Source organism: Equus przewalskii, chromosome 22, assembly GCF_037783145.1.
Source record: "Equus przewalskii isolate Varuska chromosome 22, EquPr2, whole genome shotgun sequence".
Lineage (NCBI taxonomy): Eukaryota > Metazoa > Chordata > Mammalia > Perissodactyla > Equidae > Equus > Equus przewalskii.
Window position 1 is genome coordinate 4,494,677 of NC_091852.1, and position 17,105 is coordinate 4,511,781.

General features: G+C 46.4%; 1 long non-coding RNA gene across 1 annotated transcript in view; it reads left to right on the forward strand.

Moving 5' to 3' along the window:
• LOC139078506 (uncharacterized) overlaps positions 1-14,807 on the forward strand; it is a 23,350-nt gene extending 8,543 nt beyond the window's left edge. Inside the window, exons 3-4 of the long non-coding RNA XR_011531497.1 lie at positions 317-470; positions 13,686-14,807. This is a non-coding gene — a long non-coding RNA (uncharacterized lncRNA). The remainder of the gene's footprint in view (positions 1-316; positions 471-13,685) is intronic.
• The last annotated feature ends 2,298 nt before the right edge of the window (positions 14,808-17,105 follow it).

A 17,105-nucleotide genomic window follows, 5' to 3' on the forward strand; every position in this document is an offset into this window, starting at 1 on the left:
CTGGGGCCAAGGAGATGTGAGAGGATGTCAGCTGGGTATTTGGGAGGAAGCCATTGCTTCCTGTTACAGGTTCTGCCCCTTCCTCCTTCCCGCCTTCTTCTTCTTTCTGCCTGTCCTGTGGGTGGGAGGCGAGGAGGAGCAGCATCTCTATGGCAACCACAAGGCACCAAGCGTGGTTGGAAGCCAGCACCCTGAGGATGCACCTCTGGGCAGCAGCACCAGCTTGGGCCTGAGTTCCTGGACTTCTACTGTGTGAAAAATAAACCCCTGTGTGTTTAAGCAAACATTAGTTGAGATTTTTTTCTGTCACTTTCAGCCCAGTTCTTACTGATGTGGAATTTCCATGGTACAATGTGGCTCCTTGAATGGTCTTCTCTCTTAGCGTGATAACTGAGAGTCAAGAGTTGGCATCAGGCTGGGCGGCCTCAGAGACAGTCTTCTCACAGTATTGTTCTTCGGAAACTGCAGAGGTAAGACAAATGACTATCACACCCGTGAAACCCCTGATCTGATCCGGGAGACTTCGCCTGGGCAGGGGAGCTGTGAGCTGGCATTCACACCTGGACCTGCAGGATGAGGGTGGGAACCAAGGTGCTCTGTGTTGCTCTGTGTCAAGGTGACCCCTGCTCACCTTGACTCTCATCGTTGGCAGCCATGTGTGTCCCGTGTGGGCGAGGGGGTAAAAGAAGCGGTGCCCTTGGGGGGCTGCTGGGCCTCCTGATGAGCTGAAGAGGCTTCTCCTGCTGTGTCTCTAGTTCTGTGTCCTTCCCTGAAGCTCAGTAGACATGTTGGCTAAGGCTTGTCTGTGTCCTGTGAGTCTCATTGCCAACGCGGACCCGGAACTCCGGCTGGGCCAGACCAAGATCCAAATGATTTTGTTAAGACTAATTAGCAACATCTTGCCCCCTCACTTTACACTAATTATTTTCTTAACCTTTTATATGGTCTTTGGTGTTGCCTTCCCCCTGTGGTGGAGTGGGGTTAAGTGCGTGGACTCGAGAGTCAGAACGCTGAATAACTTTGGGCAAGATATTTATTTCTTTGTGGCCCATTTACTTCATTTGTAAATCGGGGATAATAATCGTACCTACTTCCTGGGGTTGTTGTGAAGGTTACAGGAGATGCAAGTGAAGTGTTTGGCACAGTGCTGACGCATGTTAAGGGCTCAATAAACGGTTACAGAAAGGAGAATGTTTGCACGGGCTCAGGCTCCGTCCCTGGGTTCGTACCACCTGCGTAGCTGACAGCGCTGGGGTTCGAAGCCAGGCCTCTGACGTGGGGGGTGTTCTGCGCCCGGCGCTGTGCTTGGCACGAGGGATACAAACCGCAAAGGAGACACAACTTCATCTTCTGTTTTCAAGCAGCTCAGAGTCTAGAGACAACGGGTGTTCAGGAAACAAGAATATTGAGCTTCCCAGTCCTTTAAGACCCCAAACTGTTTGATTATGACTTTCCCTATGAACAGAGAAGATGCCCTGAATGTGAAGAGATGGCTGCCTGTAATGAGACCATAGTCAGCTAGAAGCAAATGGACGAGATCAGCCTGTTCTCCCATCTCTGCTGATCCGTGCGCTCCGGTGAGGTCCTTCTCCTCGTATGTTTATGAAACTTATCGTCACAGTCCCATCTGTGTGTTTTGTTGATGCTATTTAAATTCTGTTACTATTTAATACCAAAAACATCTAAAAAGAACATTTTGAGGGACTTGAAAAATCCAGTTGATCTCTTGGTAATTTGATTTGTGGGAAACAGGAGAAGATAGGATTCTGAATAGAGTGCTTCTAAGTGAATCATCGTTGCTTCTTGTACAGGCAGTAGATGGGCTCAGATTGGTTAGAGACGGCTCAGCTGCGTGTGGCAGAAAATCCAAAATAATAATGGCTTAAACAAGATGGATGCTATTGGTTTCTCATGAAAAAAAAAATATGGAGGAGACAGTTCATGGCTGACAGATGTCTTCATGAAATCCCCAGGGAGCCATGCTCCCTCACTCCTGTTCTGGCACCCTTAGAACGTGGCTTCCTCCTGGTGGACAGAGAAGTCATCCAGACTCCCCGTTACCATTCGAGCTTGCATTTCAGGTACAGGGAGGCAGGGATGGGAAGGGAGCGCACTTGTCTCTTAAGGCGTGTCCTGCAGTTGCACACTGCACTTCTGCTCACACACTCAGTCACATGGCCATGTCTAGCTGTGAGGAAGGCTGGTGTCTTTGTTCAGGCTGCTGTAACAAAATGCACAGAGTCAGGGGCTTATAAACAACAGAAGGTGGAAGTCCGAGATCAGGGTGCTGGCACGGTCGAGTTCTGGAGAGCACCATCTTCCGGATGACTTCTGGCTGTGTCCTCACATGGAGAAGAGCGCAGAAAGGAGGCCATCTCCCTCATGACTCTTACAAGGTCATTAATCTCATTCATGAGGGTTCCACCCTCATCTATTCCTAGCTACTTCCTAAAGATGGTACCTCAGTATACCATCACCTTAAGGGGTAGGGTTTCAACATATGAATTTGAGAGGACGCAAACATTCAATTCATACCAGCTAGGAAATTTATTCTTTTCTTTTTGTTTCTTTTTTTTTTAAAGGTTCCACCTGAGCTAACATCTGTTGCCAATCTTCCTTTTTTTTTTCTTCTCCCTGAAGCCCCCCAGTACACAGTTGTATATTCTAGTTGTAGGTCCTTCTGGTTCTGCTGTGTGGGACACAGCCTCAGCGTGACCTGATGAGTGGTGCTAGGTCTGTGCCCAGGATCCGAACTGGCGAACCCACAGGCTGCGGAAGTGGAGGGCATAAACGTAACCACTCGGCCACAGGGCTGGCCCCTGGGAAATTTATTCTTTATTTCAGGTGACTAGGTTCCATTACTAAAGGAAAGAAGGTTCCATTACTAGGGAAAGAGGTGAGAATGGGCCCTGGGGCTTTGAGACACACATTTTTGGAGACCTGATGACACCCTTCTCTGCCGGCAAAGGTTCGTTCGTTTGGGGGTAATAGCAGGTAATAGACATCTCTAGTGCAGACAAGACTGCAAACAGGATGCACGGAACTAGAACAAAAGAGAATTGTGACGTACGGTCTAAGACAGAGCAGAAGAACGCTTGGAAATCGCCTGCGGCTGGAGGTCAGCTCCCTCATTGGACATATGAAGCTCTCAGGGCCAGTGGGGTGAGTTGACTTGTGTGTTAGGGGTTGCTAAGTCCACACTCTGGCCTGAAAATTGCTAGAAGGACTCAGAAAAACTGTTATACTCACAGTTTATTACAGTGAAAGGATACAGATTAAAATCAGCAAAAGAAAAAGGCTCATAAGGCAGAGTCCAGGAAGAACCAGGTGTGAGCTTTAAGTTGTTGCATGCCTGTGTGTCAACGGACAGGACTTAATTGGCCCAGCTTCAGGGCCTGACAACATGTACCAAGTCCTGTTCACCAGGCAGGCTCACTGAGCCCTGGCGTCCAGGGCTTTCATGGGGAGTCCGTCACGTAGGCACGCAGCCTGCATGATGGACCCTAGTTACTCAGTCTCCAGCCCGCCCCCAGGGGTCACACTGATAGACTGCGGCCCACCAACGATCACATTGTCAGCATAAACTGTCTGGTGAGGCCGAGGCCACAGGTGTACAGAGCTACTCTTATCAAGCAGGACGTTCCAGCAGCTCAGAGGTTATCTCCCAGGAGCTGGGCAAGGGCCAGTTCTGAGGACCTTTAGCAGGTGCCAGGTTTGGGCAGCCCAGGCTGCTGAATCAACCCCTTACAGCACACATGCCCAAAGTCACACACCTGTGGCAGAGCCAGCCCAGAATGTTCATCTCCTGGAAAGTTATCGAGGACACCCGGAATGAGTTCACCTGCCCACGCAGAGGCAGGTCTGGAGTGCTCATCTCTTGACCCCCATCCAGGCCACCAGCAGGATTCAAAGCATGATCTGGGACAGACTCCTGCACTCAAGCTGGCTCTGACACTTAGTGGCTGCATGACCGGAAAACGTTATGTAAGCGCTCAGTGCCTCAGGTTGCTCCTCTGTGGAGACGAAGACGATGGGACTACCATGGGACACGACACATGCTACCATGTGAGGGGTAAATACGGAACTGACACTGGCTCTTAGCACAGAGCCTGGGGGATGATGTGTGCTCAGAGGAACAGGTAGTTTGCTGCCTTCATCCCGACCACGTTGCTCTTCCGGAGTGTCTTCCATGTCCGCAGGAAGCCCCAGAGCTGGCTCAGAACCTGCCTGTTGATAAACACATGCTGGGCTGCGGCGGAATCTCTTGCCGGAAGGTCAGCCACCAGCAGCGAGCTGCGCAGGGTTTTCTGCGCCTCTGCCTCCCTGAAGCCCGCAGTCTCAGCCGTACTTGACGTTGGCATGTTGCGAAGACCCCCTCAACACTCACTCTCAGCCTGTTTTCAGCCAGGTAATGCTGCCTGAATAAATTGTTTTTAATCTGTTTCTAAAATGCGTGCCCTCTGATCTTTCCTCATTTCCACAATCACCTCAGATAAACCTCTCCTCCGAGGTGGTTCTGTTCAGTGCTTCGGTGTTTTCTGTGTTTCTCTAGAGAAAGGATTTCCAATTCCTTTTTGTTGTTCCTTTGGTCAAACTCAGCCCCTAAAGATGGAAGCAAAGGATTCTGGGATCCCTTCCCTTATTTGTCACCTCCAGGCTGTGCACTTTTAGAAAGATCACTTCACTTCTCTGGGCTTCAGTTTCCTCATCTCTAAATTGAGGGGAAAGGGAGAGACAGACACTACGATTCCTTGCACTTCCATGCTCAGATGCTGAATGTGAACGTGCTGAGTCTGTGTCTCGGGCCATTTTCTCATCACAAGCGCTATACTCCGTGTGTGTGTGTGTGTGTGTGTGTGTGTTTCCCGGAAGACGGGGAAGCAGCAGGGATTCAGCCAACGTTGTTTCCCCCCGGGTTTTTGGGTGCTGAGCAGTCCTGAGTCGCAGCCTGCTGGAGGGGAGGCAGGAGACCCTCGCCCCGCAGCCCCCGCCCAGGCCCCGGCCCCGGCCCCGGCCCCGCGCTGTCAGTGCCCTGCCCTCGGAAGGGTTGCAGGAGGGAAACTCCAGGATTTTGGAGGCTTTGGAGTTGTTTTGGGACGAAGACCCTCACGTTGGTGGGCCCCCTGCCTTCCTGAGGATGCGGGACTGACTTCAACCCACGGCCAGGGCGCTGGACTGACAGCGGCGGGGCTGGGCGGGTTTGAGGAGGGAAGGACCCCGGGAAAGGCGGAGCTCCTGCTCACCTCCTCCTTTTCCTCCCTCCCTGCCGCCCAAGGCTGTTCTTTTGGGAATCCTGCCCCCTTGCCCCCTGCTTCCTTAATCCTCGAGCAAGCGCCACCCCATCAGGTCCCCAGCCCGCCCGCGTGCCTCAGTGTCCCCACTGCCTGGCGCAGCGGGCGCCTTGCTCAGGCTTCTTTTAGAAGGGATTTAAAAAAGGAAACAGCCGCTCCCCGTGAAGCCTGGAGAGCAGCATTTCTATCATCGGTTGTCATGACATGGGCTGTCCCCGGAGCAGCCCCGCAATGGCGCTGACAGTGTGATGGGTTTAATTTTGGTGCAGATTTCTGCAAAGAGGCAGCTGCCAGGAACGCGCCCCCGGTGGCTGAGGAGGACGAAGGGGACCGGGCCTGACGATGCAGCCTGTCTGCAGCACCAGCCGCTGACGGCACTTTTCGGCCATGGACTCACTCAGCATTCACCCGGCTCACCACCCGCCTTGTGGAAGGGCCCATCTTTGGCCTCTGTCTGAGAACCGGAGGCAGACATCAAATCAGTTGCCCTGAGACGAGGAAGTTGGTGGAGGTGGCAGAGGAACCTGCAACCCTTACTTTGCTTCTGTGTGCGAATGGCTCTGAAGCAGAGAGAGATGGCAAGGTTGCATAGTTTCCCCTCCACTTTTAACGCTACTTGGTGTCCTAAGTGGTCACGATGCATGCAACAGAGAATTTAACAAGAAAAACGAAACAAGGCAAGGTTCCCCCCTCCCGCTCTGGCTCTGTGATTCTGTCCCCCTGCAGCCTCTTCCCCTCATGGGCTGGGAGATTTAACTTAGCAAGAGAGGGGACCCACCAACCTTCGCTGCTGTTCTCTCTCCCACATCGTGGCCTCCTATTTTCTTCCCTTCTGAGCCTTGTGGATTGGGAAGCCCAGGAACTAGCATCGTGTATTCACTCCACTGACAGTCATGGGTCCTGTGTGCTAGAAAGTGCTATGTGCTGGAGCCGGCACGTATTATGCATGCTTCCTGCCTTTCAGGATCTGAATAGCTGGTGGGGAGGACTGACATGCAAAGAAGTAATCTTTGGAAATGCAAATTAAAGACCAGCTCCTAATGCCATTTTACATACCCCAGATTGGTAACATTTAGAAAGTCTGAACATATTAAATGTAGTTGAGGATGTAAAACAACCAGAGCGCTTATGTACTGCTAGAGAGAGGGTAAATTGATACCAGTACTTGGAAAAGAATTTTAAGTTATTTAATAAAGGGGAAGATGCACATATGCCATGACTGGGCAGTCTTTGACTGAGTCTGTACCCAGGAGAAATTCTTGCCTGCACTCACAGTAGCAATGTTTGAAACAGTGAGACACTGGAAAGAATACAAATGTCCATTAAAAGTAGAGTGAATGAAAGCAGTTTGGAATACTAGACGGCAGTGAAAATGAATGTACTACTACCACACACATGAACATGCATGAATGTTACTAACAAACTGGAGAACAAGGACAGCAAGTCACAGAAGCATATGTTGAATATAAAGGTAAAAAACGGACAGAATGAAACTGTATATGTAGTAAACATATTTTTTAAAATGACAGGGAAATGATACCCATAAAGCGCAGGATCGTGCTTACCTCTGGAGTGGGTGGGGTTTGGGAGGGGCATGGTCACGAATGGTCTCTTGACTGAGCCTTTGCACAGACCTGTGTCTGGAATGTTCATGGTATCCAGCTGGTGTTTCCCCTCGTTAAAAAAAAGTCTTACCGAGATATAATTGAAATAAAATAAGCTACACGTATTTCAGAAGTACAGTTTGATAATTTTTGACATATTTTTCAGATTTTTTTTGGCTATTCTCGGTCCTTTGCATTTCTGTACAAATCCTAGATGTAATTGCTTGAGGTCTGAGCAGATGTCAAAGGTACTTTTATGGTGACCTTCCAATTACACTGATTGCTTAGTCAGTGAGAGGAGATGGAGCACAGGGCGGTGGTGGAAACAGGATTTCTAGTGCTAGGAAGGGATTAGGACCCGGGGAAGCCCAAATCCACTGCTGACGTGGGCCAGCACAGCCAGTGATGTTCACCCACAACACAGTGGGAAGTTCTCCATGCGTCCCTTGACCTAGGCGCTGACGGGTACCCTTGTCCCGAATATCGTCCTAAACATTTTCTCCGCTGGCCTCTTTGAGAACGTGGTGGTGACGATATACTGAGAGTGAGATAGAGCCAGAAAGGCGATCCCAATCTGTACTCCCAGATCCTTTAGTAGCTTCTTCAAGGTTGCGTCTCATGTGAGAACTTTATGAAAAATGAAGTGGAAAGCGATCTGTCCACTAGTGTGAGAGACCCCTAGGATTCTGCTTCTCTCCGCCTAGGTCAGAATCCTCAGAGAACCAGAGGAAGCTTGTGGTTCCTCTCTTTCTCCAGGATGCACACCTGCACTCACACATTTGCATGGTGTGCCAGAGAGCTCAGGGAGGCAGACCTGGGGACATGTGCCGTCTGGTCTTCAAATGCTCCTCTTCCTTTGAGTCTCCTGACTTCCCGTTGGAGCCATTCGCTATCATGCATCATCTTGGTGGGTGGGCAATTCCTGGTGACAGCCACCCCTGTTACCTGCCACCATGAACATCAACAGAGGCCAGATTCTTTCTTGATCTGTCTTGTTCCAGAGCCTGGGGACAAGCCCATGACCTAAGCTTGGCCTGGCGACACTGGCTCCTGGGACATTGAATCTGGGGCCAATGAAACCAAGATGAAGGGAAGTGTAGAGATGAGGATCTGAGCTGTGGCAGAGGCCGGGCAGGCTTGTCTGTTCATGCATGGTGACATTTTGATGTCCCTTACACAGTGTTTGCTCTGTCGAGGGTGCTCAGTAAATGTTAAATGGATCAGTGCATGGATAATAACACTGTCGGCAGATCCCATTTCTCCTAAAGAAACAGTGTCTAGAATCACAGCCTTGAAAAGCTGGATGGAGCTTGGATTTTCTTTCTCATCGAATTCAAACCCTTCATTTTGCCGATAAGAAATAGAGACCCAGGAGGTCCAAGGGGCGTGGCCAAAATTGCTCCCTGTCCCCCAGTACAGGCAGAGCTGAGTTCTAAATATTCAGACTCCCAGTCCATTGTTTTTCAGCTATTCTATCAATCAACTGTTTAAAAGTATATTTCTATATTTTCCTATTTAATAGACCCCACAGACAAACATATTTATAGCAGAACCATTGAAAATGGTGACAGTGGAGGGGCAGCCTGGATAGGAGTCAAGCTTCAGAGTGACTCAAGGTATTGATTAATAGGACACTGGCTGGTTAATAGTCTAAGTGGGTTATATTTAGCATGATTTTCAGGATCCCAATGCTTCCTCTATTTTTCAGACCAGAGTTTGCTATAAGTTGACTTTCCCAAGTCACTTAGGTTGCCTCTTGGAAACTGGCCAACACCTCAGCTCTTTGGATGGGACTCCTGGGTTTGTGGGCCCCAGAAGGTTTTCTAGAATCTAGAGCACAAGTATGGCAGTTTTCTGAAGATGTGTGCACCGAGAGCAGATTTGCCTCAGTGAGTGTAACCTGTATGAAAAAGGCTTTGCAGTTAGTTGTTAAATAAACAGCCTAGTGGCCACTGTCCATGTTTGTTACCAGGCAGATAGGAGAGAAGCTTCTGAAATGTCCAACACTGTGTTTACCTGAGGGTGTTGTCTTTAGTCTTAAATAAAAAAAATTGTGTTTTGTTAAATCTTCACGAAGTTTGTAGCAGTTTTCTGTTTTGTTTTTTTGAGTTTGGTATTGATTAGGGAAAGTAAGAAAAAAAATCTCCGTTATTAGAGAACAGGCCCTGGCGTCTGCAGCCGGGCATCCTTAGTGTCTCTGAATTTGGGTCCTTCCAAAAGCAGACCCTGAGACAGGGTGTTGGGTTCAAGTGGCTTACTGGGGAGGTGGAATGAGGGAGGAGGGAGAGTGAGACAAGAAAGAAAGAAGAGCCATGAAAGGTGTGATCCAGAGCAGATTACTCCTGTAGGCAACTGAGGTTCCATTCTGTTGGGGATCCTTCGAGAGACGGGGTAGATTATGCCTCAGGTCATCCCACTGTAGGGCAGGAAGACGCGGATTTATACCCTCACTCTCGTCCTTCACTGCTGGGAGGTTGCTCCTGAGGGGTCAACTTCCTGCGTTTCTATCTGCAAGTGACCTCTGAGGTTGAACAAGCCATGTGGGTACGGAACCAACGGCATGTGCTACACCAAGGAAACACTATTTCAGCTACTTGCAGAAAATAGGATCCTTTGTATAGCATTTTACAGTTCTCTCCTTCTTTAAACATCACCATGACAACCACCAAAAAATAGAACACCTAAACTTAGGAATAGGTTAAAATTTCAGGGGATGTGGTCTATAGGAGAGATTTTCATTTCCATTTGATAAGAAAGCTTTACAGGAAAAATTCAATACTCTGAGTTGATTCTACCTCCTTATTGTTCACATATGTGCTGTTAGCATTGATCTCTCTCTCTCCACATCTTGGATAATTATAGTACAATATCAAAACCAGGAAATTGATATTGGTGATATTGATATAATCCAATGGCCTTCTCTGGATTTCACGTTTTACATGCACTCATTCATGTATATTTATTTCAGTGTCACTTTATTGCCTGTGCAGATTTGTGTGACCACCACATTGGAGATAGAGGACAGTTCCATTGCAAGGATCCCTCGTGCCACCCTTTATAGCTGCAGCCCCCGCCTTCTCCCCCCTCCCCCATCAACCCTGGCAACTGTTAATCTGTTGTCCATTTCTATAATTTTGTCACCTCAAGAATGTTGTATAAATGCAATCATACAGGTGTAACATTTTGAGATTATTGTTTTCACTCAGTGTAACTCCCTTGAGGCCCATCCAAGTCTTGGAGTGTGTCAATAGTTTGTTCCTTTGTAGTGCAGAGTAGTGTTCCATGGTTTGGATGTATCACAGCTTCTTCAACCATTCACCCATTGAGGGCCATTTCAGTTGGTCCCTGTTTTGGGACGTTGTGGATGAAGCTCCTATGAACATCTCTGCACAGGTGTTTGTGTGAACATGTTTCCATCTCTCTGGCATACGTGCCTGAGTGTAACTGTTAGGCTGTATGGTAAGTGCACGTTCAGTTTTATGAGAAAGTGCCTCACTCTCTTCTGGAGTAGCTGTGCCCTTGGATGTTCCCACCAGTAACGGACGAGTGGTCCAGTTTCTCAGCGCCTCTCCAGCATTTGGAGTTAGTATTGCTCTCTCTTGTCTTGGGTCAGAGAGGTTGTCTTCGCTTTGGTTTGAGAACAGCGTTGTGTTTGTGAACTTTTCAGCAGTCGCTTGCAGTCTTGGGCCATCCCGGTGATGTCTCTTATAATTCTTGCTCTTCTGTTTTCTGACTGCCTCTCTTTTTACCTTGAAATAACAACATATATGATAAGTTGTAACAGAGCAAAGCATTTCAAATGACTAACTTCCCTCAGGTTACAAAAACAAAGGGCCAATCCCCGGACTGCAGAGATAAATAGGTGATTCATGTGTAGCCTGAATCAACTCGGCAAGATAGAACAGAGGAGAAAGGAAAGGATGGAGAAACCAGAGGAAAATGACATCGTAAGATGAAATGAGTATTGGAACAATTTGTGAAGTAGGCTGAATATCTAAATATCTATCTAAATATCTAAATTCAGGATATACCATAAGGAAAAGAACTGTATTTGTCATGATACCAGGCTGTGAGCCCCTTTAAGGGGAACTGAGTGATTGCACAGAGTTAAAGGACTTGTTAGAGTAACATATTTGGGTTGAAAAGGACATAAACTTCCATCAGTTTAGATGTCGTCTTAGAAATGGTACCATAGTTTCAGAAATGGTGTAACTGGTGCCCAGAGCAATGACTGCTTGTCCAAAGTCACACAGGGGGCCGACTGCAGACAGAGGCCAGGGCCACACCTGCACAGCCTGGGCTGCGTGGGCTTCCTGCACGACTACGTGGTGACGCAGGTTTTCAAAGATTTTTGCCTCGATCTGTGTCAGGTATTTTCGTGTTATACCAGGCCATGCCCTGTAGGTTGGAAGATTCTAAGTTATTCCATTTTGCTTTACACACCTACTAGACCTTAGAGAATGGACACTGGACATAGGTGAAGTGTTTCTGTACAGAACGAGAGTGACTTGTTTACAAAAATCCTCCTGTCTTCAGAGGTGTTCCAACGCTTGGAAGATAAAAGAAGAGCTGGCCGATTGAAAAAACAGATTAGCCAGAATGGTTTTTAAAATAGCAAGACTTAAAGTGATTCAATGTTAATTGAATGTTGAGTAAGGAAGAGGTAGGGAGTTAATTGAATGAGTGAGCTTGGGGTTTCAGATAATTTTTTCATGATGTGAAGGAAATTATCACCGAACTGACCACAGAGCACGGGAGAGGGAGGCAGCGCAGTCTCTGGAAGCAGTCAGTGAAAGCCATTTAGCTTAGTGGAGAAACACAAGCCTGTCAGACTGTTGGTTTTTCCTTAAACTTGTAAAATTCTATTTAAAAAATCCAACTTTTTAAATTATTATAAAAAGTTATATGTTATCTGAAAAAAATTTAGAAACTATGGGGAAGCAAAAAGAACAAAATAGGGGGCTGGCCCAGTGGTGTAGTGGTTAAGTTCGCATGCTCGGCCCAGGGTTTGCAAGTCTGGATCTTGGGCGCGGACCTATACACTTATACATGTCAGGACCTATACACCTAACACACAGATGTTAGCTCAGGGCCAATCTTCCTCACCAAAAAAAGAGAACAAAATAAATATCATTCATGATCTCATTATAGATACAACTGACATTTTAGCTTATATCTTGTTAGTCTTTTTCTATGACTATATATCATTCATATATTTATACATGCATATTAAATGTTTATAAATATAGGATCATATTGTTTAATAACCTATCTTAGAACTTAAGAGTCCACAAATACTTTTCCATGTAATTTTAAATCACTGCTTAGTATTTTATTGGATAGATGTTCTTTAGTTCATTTATCCAGCATTATTTCCCTCTTATAAACAACCCTATGATGGATGTTATAGCTAGCTTCATTTTTGTGCTTTCCACAATTATTTCCTTAGGTTAAGTTTGGAATTCCAATGTCAAATGAAATGTAAATTTTAGGACTTTTGCTTCCTAGTGCCACATTATCAACTTGGAAAAAATTCTTTCAATTTTCATTCTAACCCGCAAGTTGTAGAATTCCCTGCGTTCTTTCCAAAAGTAGTTTCCATTATTTCTTTTTAAATTGTCAATTTGATAAATGAAAAATTATAAACATTTAAATTTTTCATTTCTTTGATTACTAAGGACATTGCACTTAAAAAACCCAAACAAATATTTGGGTTTGTGTTTGTCAATTGCCTGATCGTGTCCTTTGACCATTATTCTTTCTATGGAGTGCTAATCTTTTCCTCATGGATGTTTTTTATTTTATTAAAATACTGAGTTGTTTCACATGGATCATTTTGTCTCCCCACCATGTCCATTTGTCCCACTACTACTCTGTCCTGTTGTGACATTCCTTACATACTTAAAACTCAGCAAAGGGTGGAGTTCCACCTTTAAAACTAAACAGGCATTTTGGATAACACATTCTTTTTTTTTTTTTTTTTTAAAGATTTTATTTTTTCCTTTTTCTCCCCAAAGCCCCCCGGTACATAGTTGTATCTTCTTCGTTGTGGGTCCTTCTAGTTGTGGCATGTGGGACGCCGCCTCAGCGTGGTCTGATGAGCAGTGCCATGTCCGCGCCCAGGATTCGAACCAACGAAACACTGGGCCGCCTGCAGCGGAGCGTGCGAACTTAACCACTCGGCCACGGGGCCAGCCCCTGGATAACACATTCTTAGTGACGAAACCTGGACCACGTTTATCAGACTCTATAGGGGAAGTTCTCACTAAAGGCCAGCCGGGTATTAACTGTTACAGAAATGAAATAACAGGGAAAATTTTAACAAACTGTTGAAGCTATTTTCTTAAAGAGCCTTCCTCCGCTGCCAGAGATCTTGAGGAGCCTCCTGGTCAGTCACCTGGGAGCAATTCTTCATATGACTGGTGCTGGCTGGCACATCCAAATTTCTTTTTTTTTTGGCCTCTCAAACACTTAAAATTATGACCATGTTTTGTTTTCTCTGAGGCCTTGAGAATAGGGTATACACTTCCGTCGTTGGTCAGAGAGTCCACAGTTGGTGAGCAAAGCTCTTCCGGGGGATGCTGATGAGGAGGGAGTGGCTCGCCCACCTCCTGGGACCGTGAGGTTTGGCCTCCATACCCAGTGCTCCCAGCTGGGCAGATGCAGAGCCCCATCCGCTGCTGAGCACAGGCAGCTCTCCTTCCTTGTTGCCCATCTCCCCGTACCACCAGCTGCAGAAAAGGTTGTTTCCTACGCTAAACTTTGTCTTCTCCTTTTCTTTCTTTTGCAGAGTTTCAAACGTGAGAACACATTCCAGTTGTTGGATCAGAGGACTCTTCCTACAGCACAAGAATCCGTGCAGCTACACCAGATTTGCAAATACGCAAAACAGGGCATGTGTTGTTATTCCTGTTTTTGAGGTTCTAAGCTTACGTCTCATAAAATGAGACTGGTTGCTGGCAGAGAGGGATGTTTTGCAGGCAGGTGACCCAGGCAAGAGGAAATGGGTGGGTGGAGAGAGGCATGAGGAATTCCACACACTTGGGAATTTATTCCACTCACATTTGGTATTTGTGTTTTAAATTTTGGGAGCTATTCACAGGCACTTAGCAAAAACAACTGATTAAATTAACCTGATGAGTAATGAGGTTGCCTGGCCTCTGTGCTATCAGGCACTCAGCTCACTGGCTGCTCAGGATTTAATTGGGAACCTGGTGGCTGGTGGAAACAATGTGGGTAGGGTCCCACTTTAACAAGTTTCATAGAACATCAACCTTGCTATATTATATCCAGATGTTATTAAAATTGAGAAGGAGTGCACTAAATTGTTTGTTTTCCTTATTCACACAAAACAGATGCTCAAGACTCACTTGTCTTAGACACAGTAAATTGGGATTGGACGTGTTGAGAGAAGTGAATGCTTGTTCTAGAAGAATAAATGTTGTAGCAATTATCCTGCTCTGGCCGTATTTAAAAACAATAAAGGATATTCTTAATACAATTTGATGTTCTTCAAACGCCTAGTTTGAGTTCAAGAGTTATAAATCCAGATTCTCGAGCAGTGGGATGAGAAAGTGCTGTGGGCTGAATTATCTCCCCCAAATTCATGTGTTGAAGTCCTAGCCCTCATGTGATTGTGTTTGGAAATAGGGCTTTTAAGAGCAAAGTAAGGTTAAATGAGGTCTTAAAGTTGGGTCTTAATCCTATAGGATTGGTGGCCTTTTAAGAAGAGGGAAGAGATCTCTCTCTCTCTCTCTGTGTCCCCACGTGCACACACAGAGGAAAGGCCGTGTGAGAACGTGGCTGTCTGCAACCCAAGGAGAGAGCTCTCACGAGACATTGACCCTGCTGGCCCCTTGATCTTGGACCTCTAGCCGCCAGAACTGTGAGAAAATAAATTTCTGTTGTTTGAGCCATCTAGTCTATTGTATTTTGTTATGGCAGCCCAAGCAGACTGAGATAGAAAGAAAGGAGATGGAGCGTGAAGTGTGGCTCTGAAAGAGACCTGCAGGAGCTGGAGGCTGAAAGCAGCGAGCATTTCTTTGCCAATGATCATTCACAGTCATAGCTTGGTGAACCCAGCATGGTCCAGTGGAGAGAGGACCCTCCTGGAAACATGAGAAAGGGTTTACCTCTCAGCATTGCCACCAGTCTGCTGCGTGACCTCGATTCCTCACCAGCAAAAAACAGATAATTGAGTGAGCCCTTCTTTAGGTCCATTCTAGCATTTTGAAAAGTCCAATCAGTGTTGTATGTTAATTATTGGATTAATCCAGTGGACCTCAGATACTTTGGAGTTCTCGCGTGAGTGGATTCTGGGATCCTTTCCTGAGTGAGTGATGCCAGCCAACAGGAAGATGTTGTTTCCTCTCTCAACCTCAAACTCAAAGTTAATTTTGAGGTGGGGAGATGGCAAGGTTAGTAAGGATCCTCCGACCTCCACATCTCTGAATTAGGAGTCTTCTAAATCAATATAAATGATCAAATGGTGAGACTTCTGGGCATCGACATGTGTGACTTGTGGCAGCTGAGTAATCCAAACACAAATCTATATGCATTTCCACTGTTCCTTTGTAATTTACTCAGTGGGGCTCTCTGATAATTAAAACTGTTACTGTCCTTTCTCCAAAATGGCAAGCTGAACGCTTTGCAAAAGACAGCTAATGTCAATAAAATTTTTTGACAAACCGCAAGTATTCTGACACATCACACATGCACGCACTCACTCAGCACTGTTGGGTCAGGGCCCTACAGTTTTTTTAATCACCTTGTGGGCAAATGTGGTCACTTTCAACACCATCCGTGAGTTACCAGGTTGTCGGTGGTGAGGATTTCGGGCTGGTTCCAGGTGCACGGGGTTCCATCACCACACGGGTGTTATATCACAGCTGCAGGGGCCACATCCTCCACTGGGAGGGGGTTCCTCAAACACAGATTTGTACACAAGATGCCCTGACACCCTGCTCAAAGAAGGCCAGTAATACATCTCTCCCAGTCACACGTAGCCTTGTGTGAAAGCTCCTGGAAGTCATATTATAAGCAGCTAGTGCCTGTCAGTAGAACCTGTAATTTACTTCTGGGCGTAGTCTGAGATTTTCTTGTTCCCCAAAATACCATTGAACAGGGTCAGGAAAAGACAGTTCCACAAGGAGCTTGAGGCAATGTCATATGAAGGAGCAGGGAGCCAACGGAGAGGGTATGGAGTTTCAGAAAAGCTGGCAGTGCTCAGGCTGTGGCCCTTGGAAGAATTATCTCCATATAATTCATATAATTATGTGAATAAACACATAACTCCGTGGGCTCTAACTACAGTAAAGAGGGTCTGGGGAATGGGCAGTCCGGTTAAATTAGCTACTGTGGATATAAGCTTTGCAATGCATAAATGACTTTCACATACATGATCTCATCGATTCTTAGCTCAATTCTGCATTGGGTTCCATCTTTATTTACCGGTTGGGTTCCGTCTACAATTTGCCAATGAAAACATTATGAATCAGAGAGGTTAAATGCCGAGTCTGCATCACAGACTCGTATGTGGCAGGTTGGAGGCCTGAATCCATGGCTTCTGACCCCTAACATTTGCTCTTACAAGGAAAAGAATAAAATGGAGTTCAGCGAGTTTGGGTGGAGATGGAGGGAGACGTTACATGTTATTCACCCTGTTTCTCTCCACTCCATTCTGATCACCCTTATAGGTCACTAGAGAAGGATTTTTGCCAGATTCTAGGCTGTAAGATATCCCCAGCTCACAAACACCTGTTTATTCTCTCACTTCCACAAAACACAGCCTCTCTCCCCACACCCTGCTTCCTTTGGCTGTATTGCGTGATTTGGCTGTGAAGGTGGGAACGTTGAAATCCCGGTGACCCAATGACTGAAAGAACCCTTGAGAAAGGAAGAGCACCTTCTTCTTGAGGAAAAACTTGACCTTTTAAAAACCGAGACCTTTTAGATCAATACAGCTTTCCTGCCAATTCTTTTTAATTTTCCCATTTCCCATTTTTCTAAATCATCTGGTGAGGGCGGTCTGAATTGTGAGGGCAAGTTCCCATGCAGCCTCTTTGTCAGTCAGCATGATGGCAGTGCGTCTCTGAACAGGAATATTTCAAATGGAAGCTCATTTGAGATAAAGGAGAAGTGCCTCTCCCACGGTTTCTCTTTCCAATTCAATCATGATCTCAACTCAGGCTGCACATCTGGACTAAGCCCT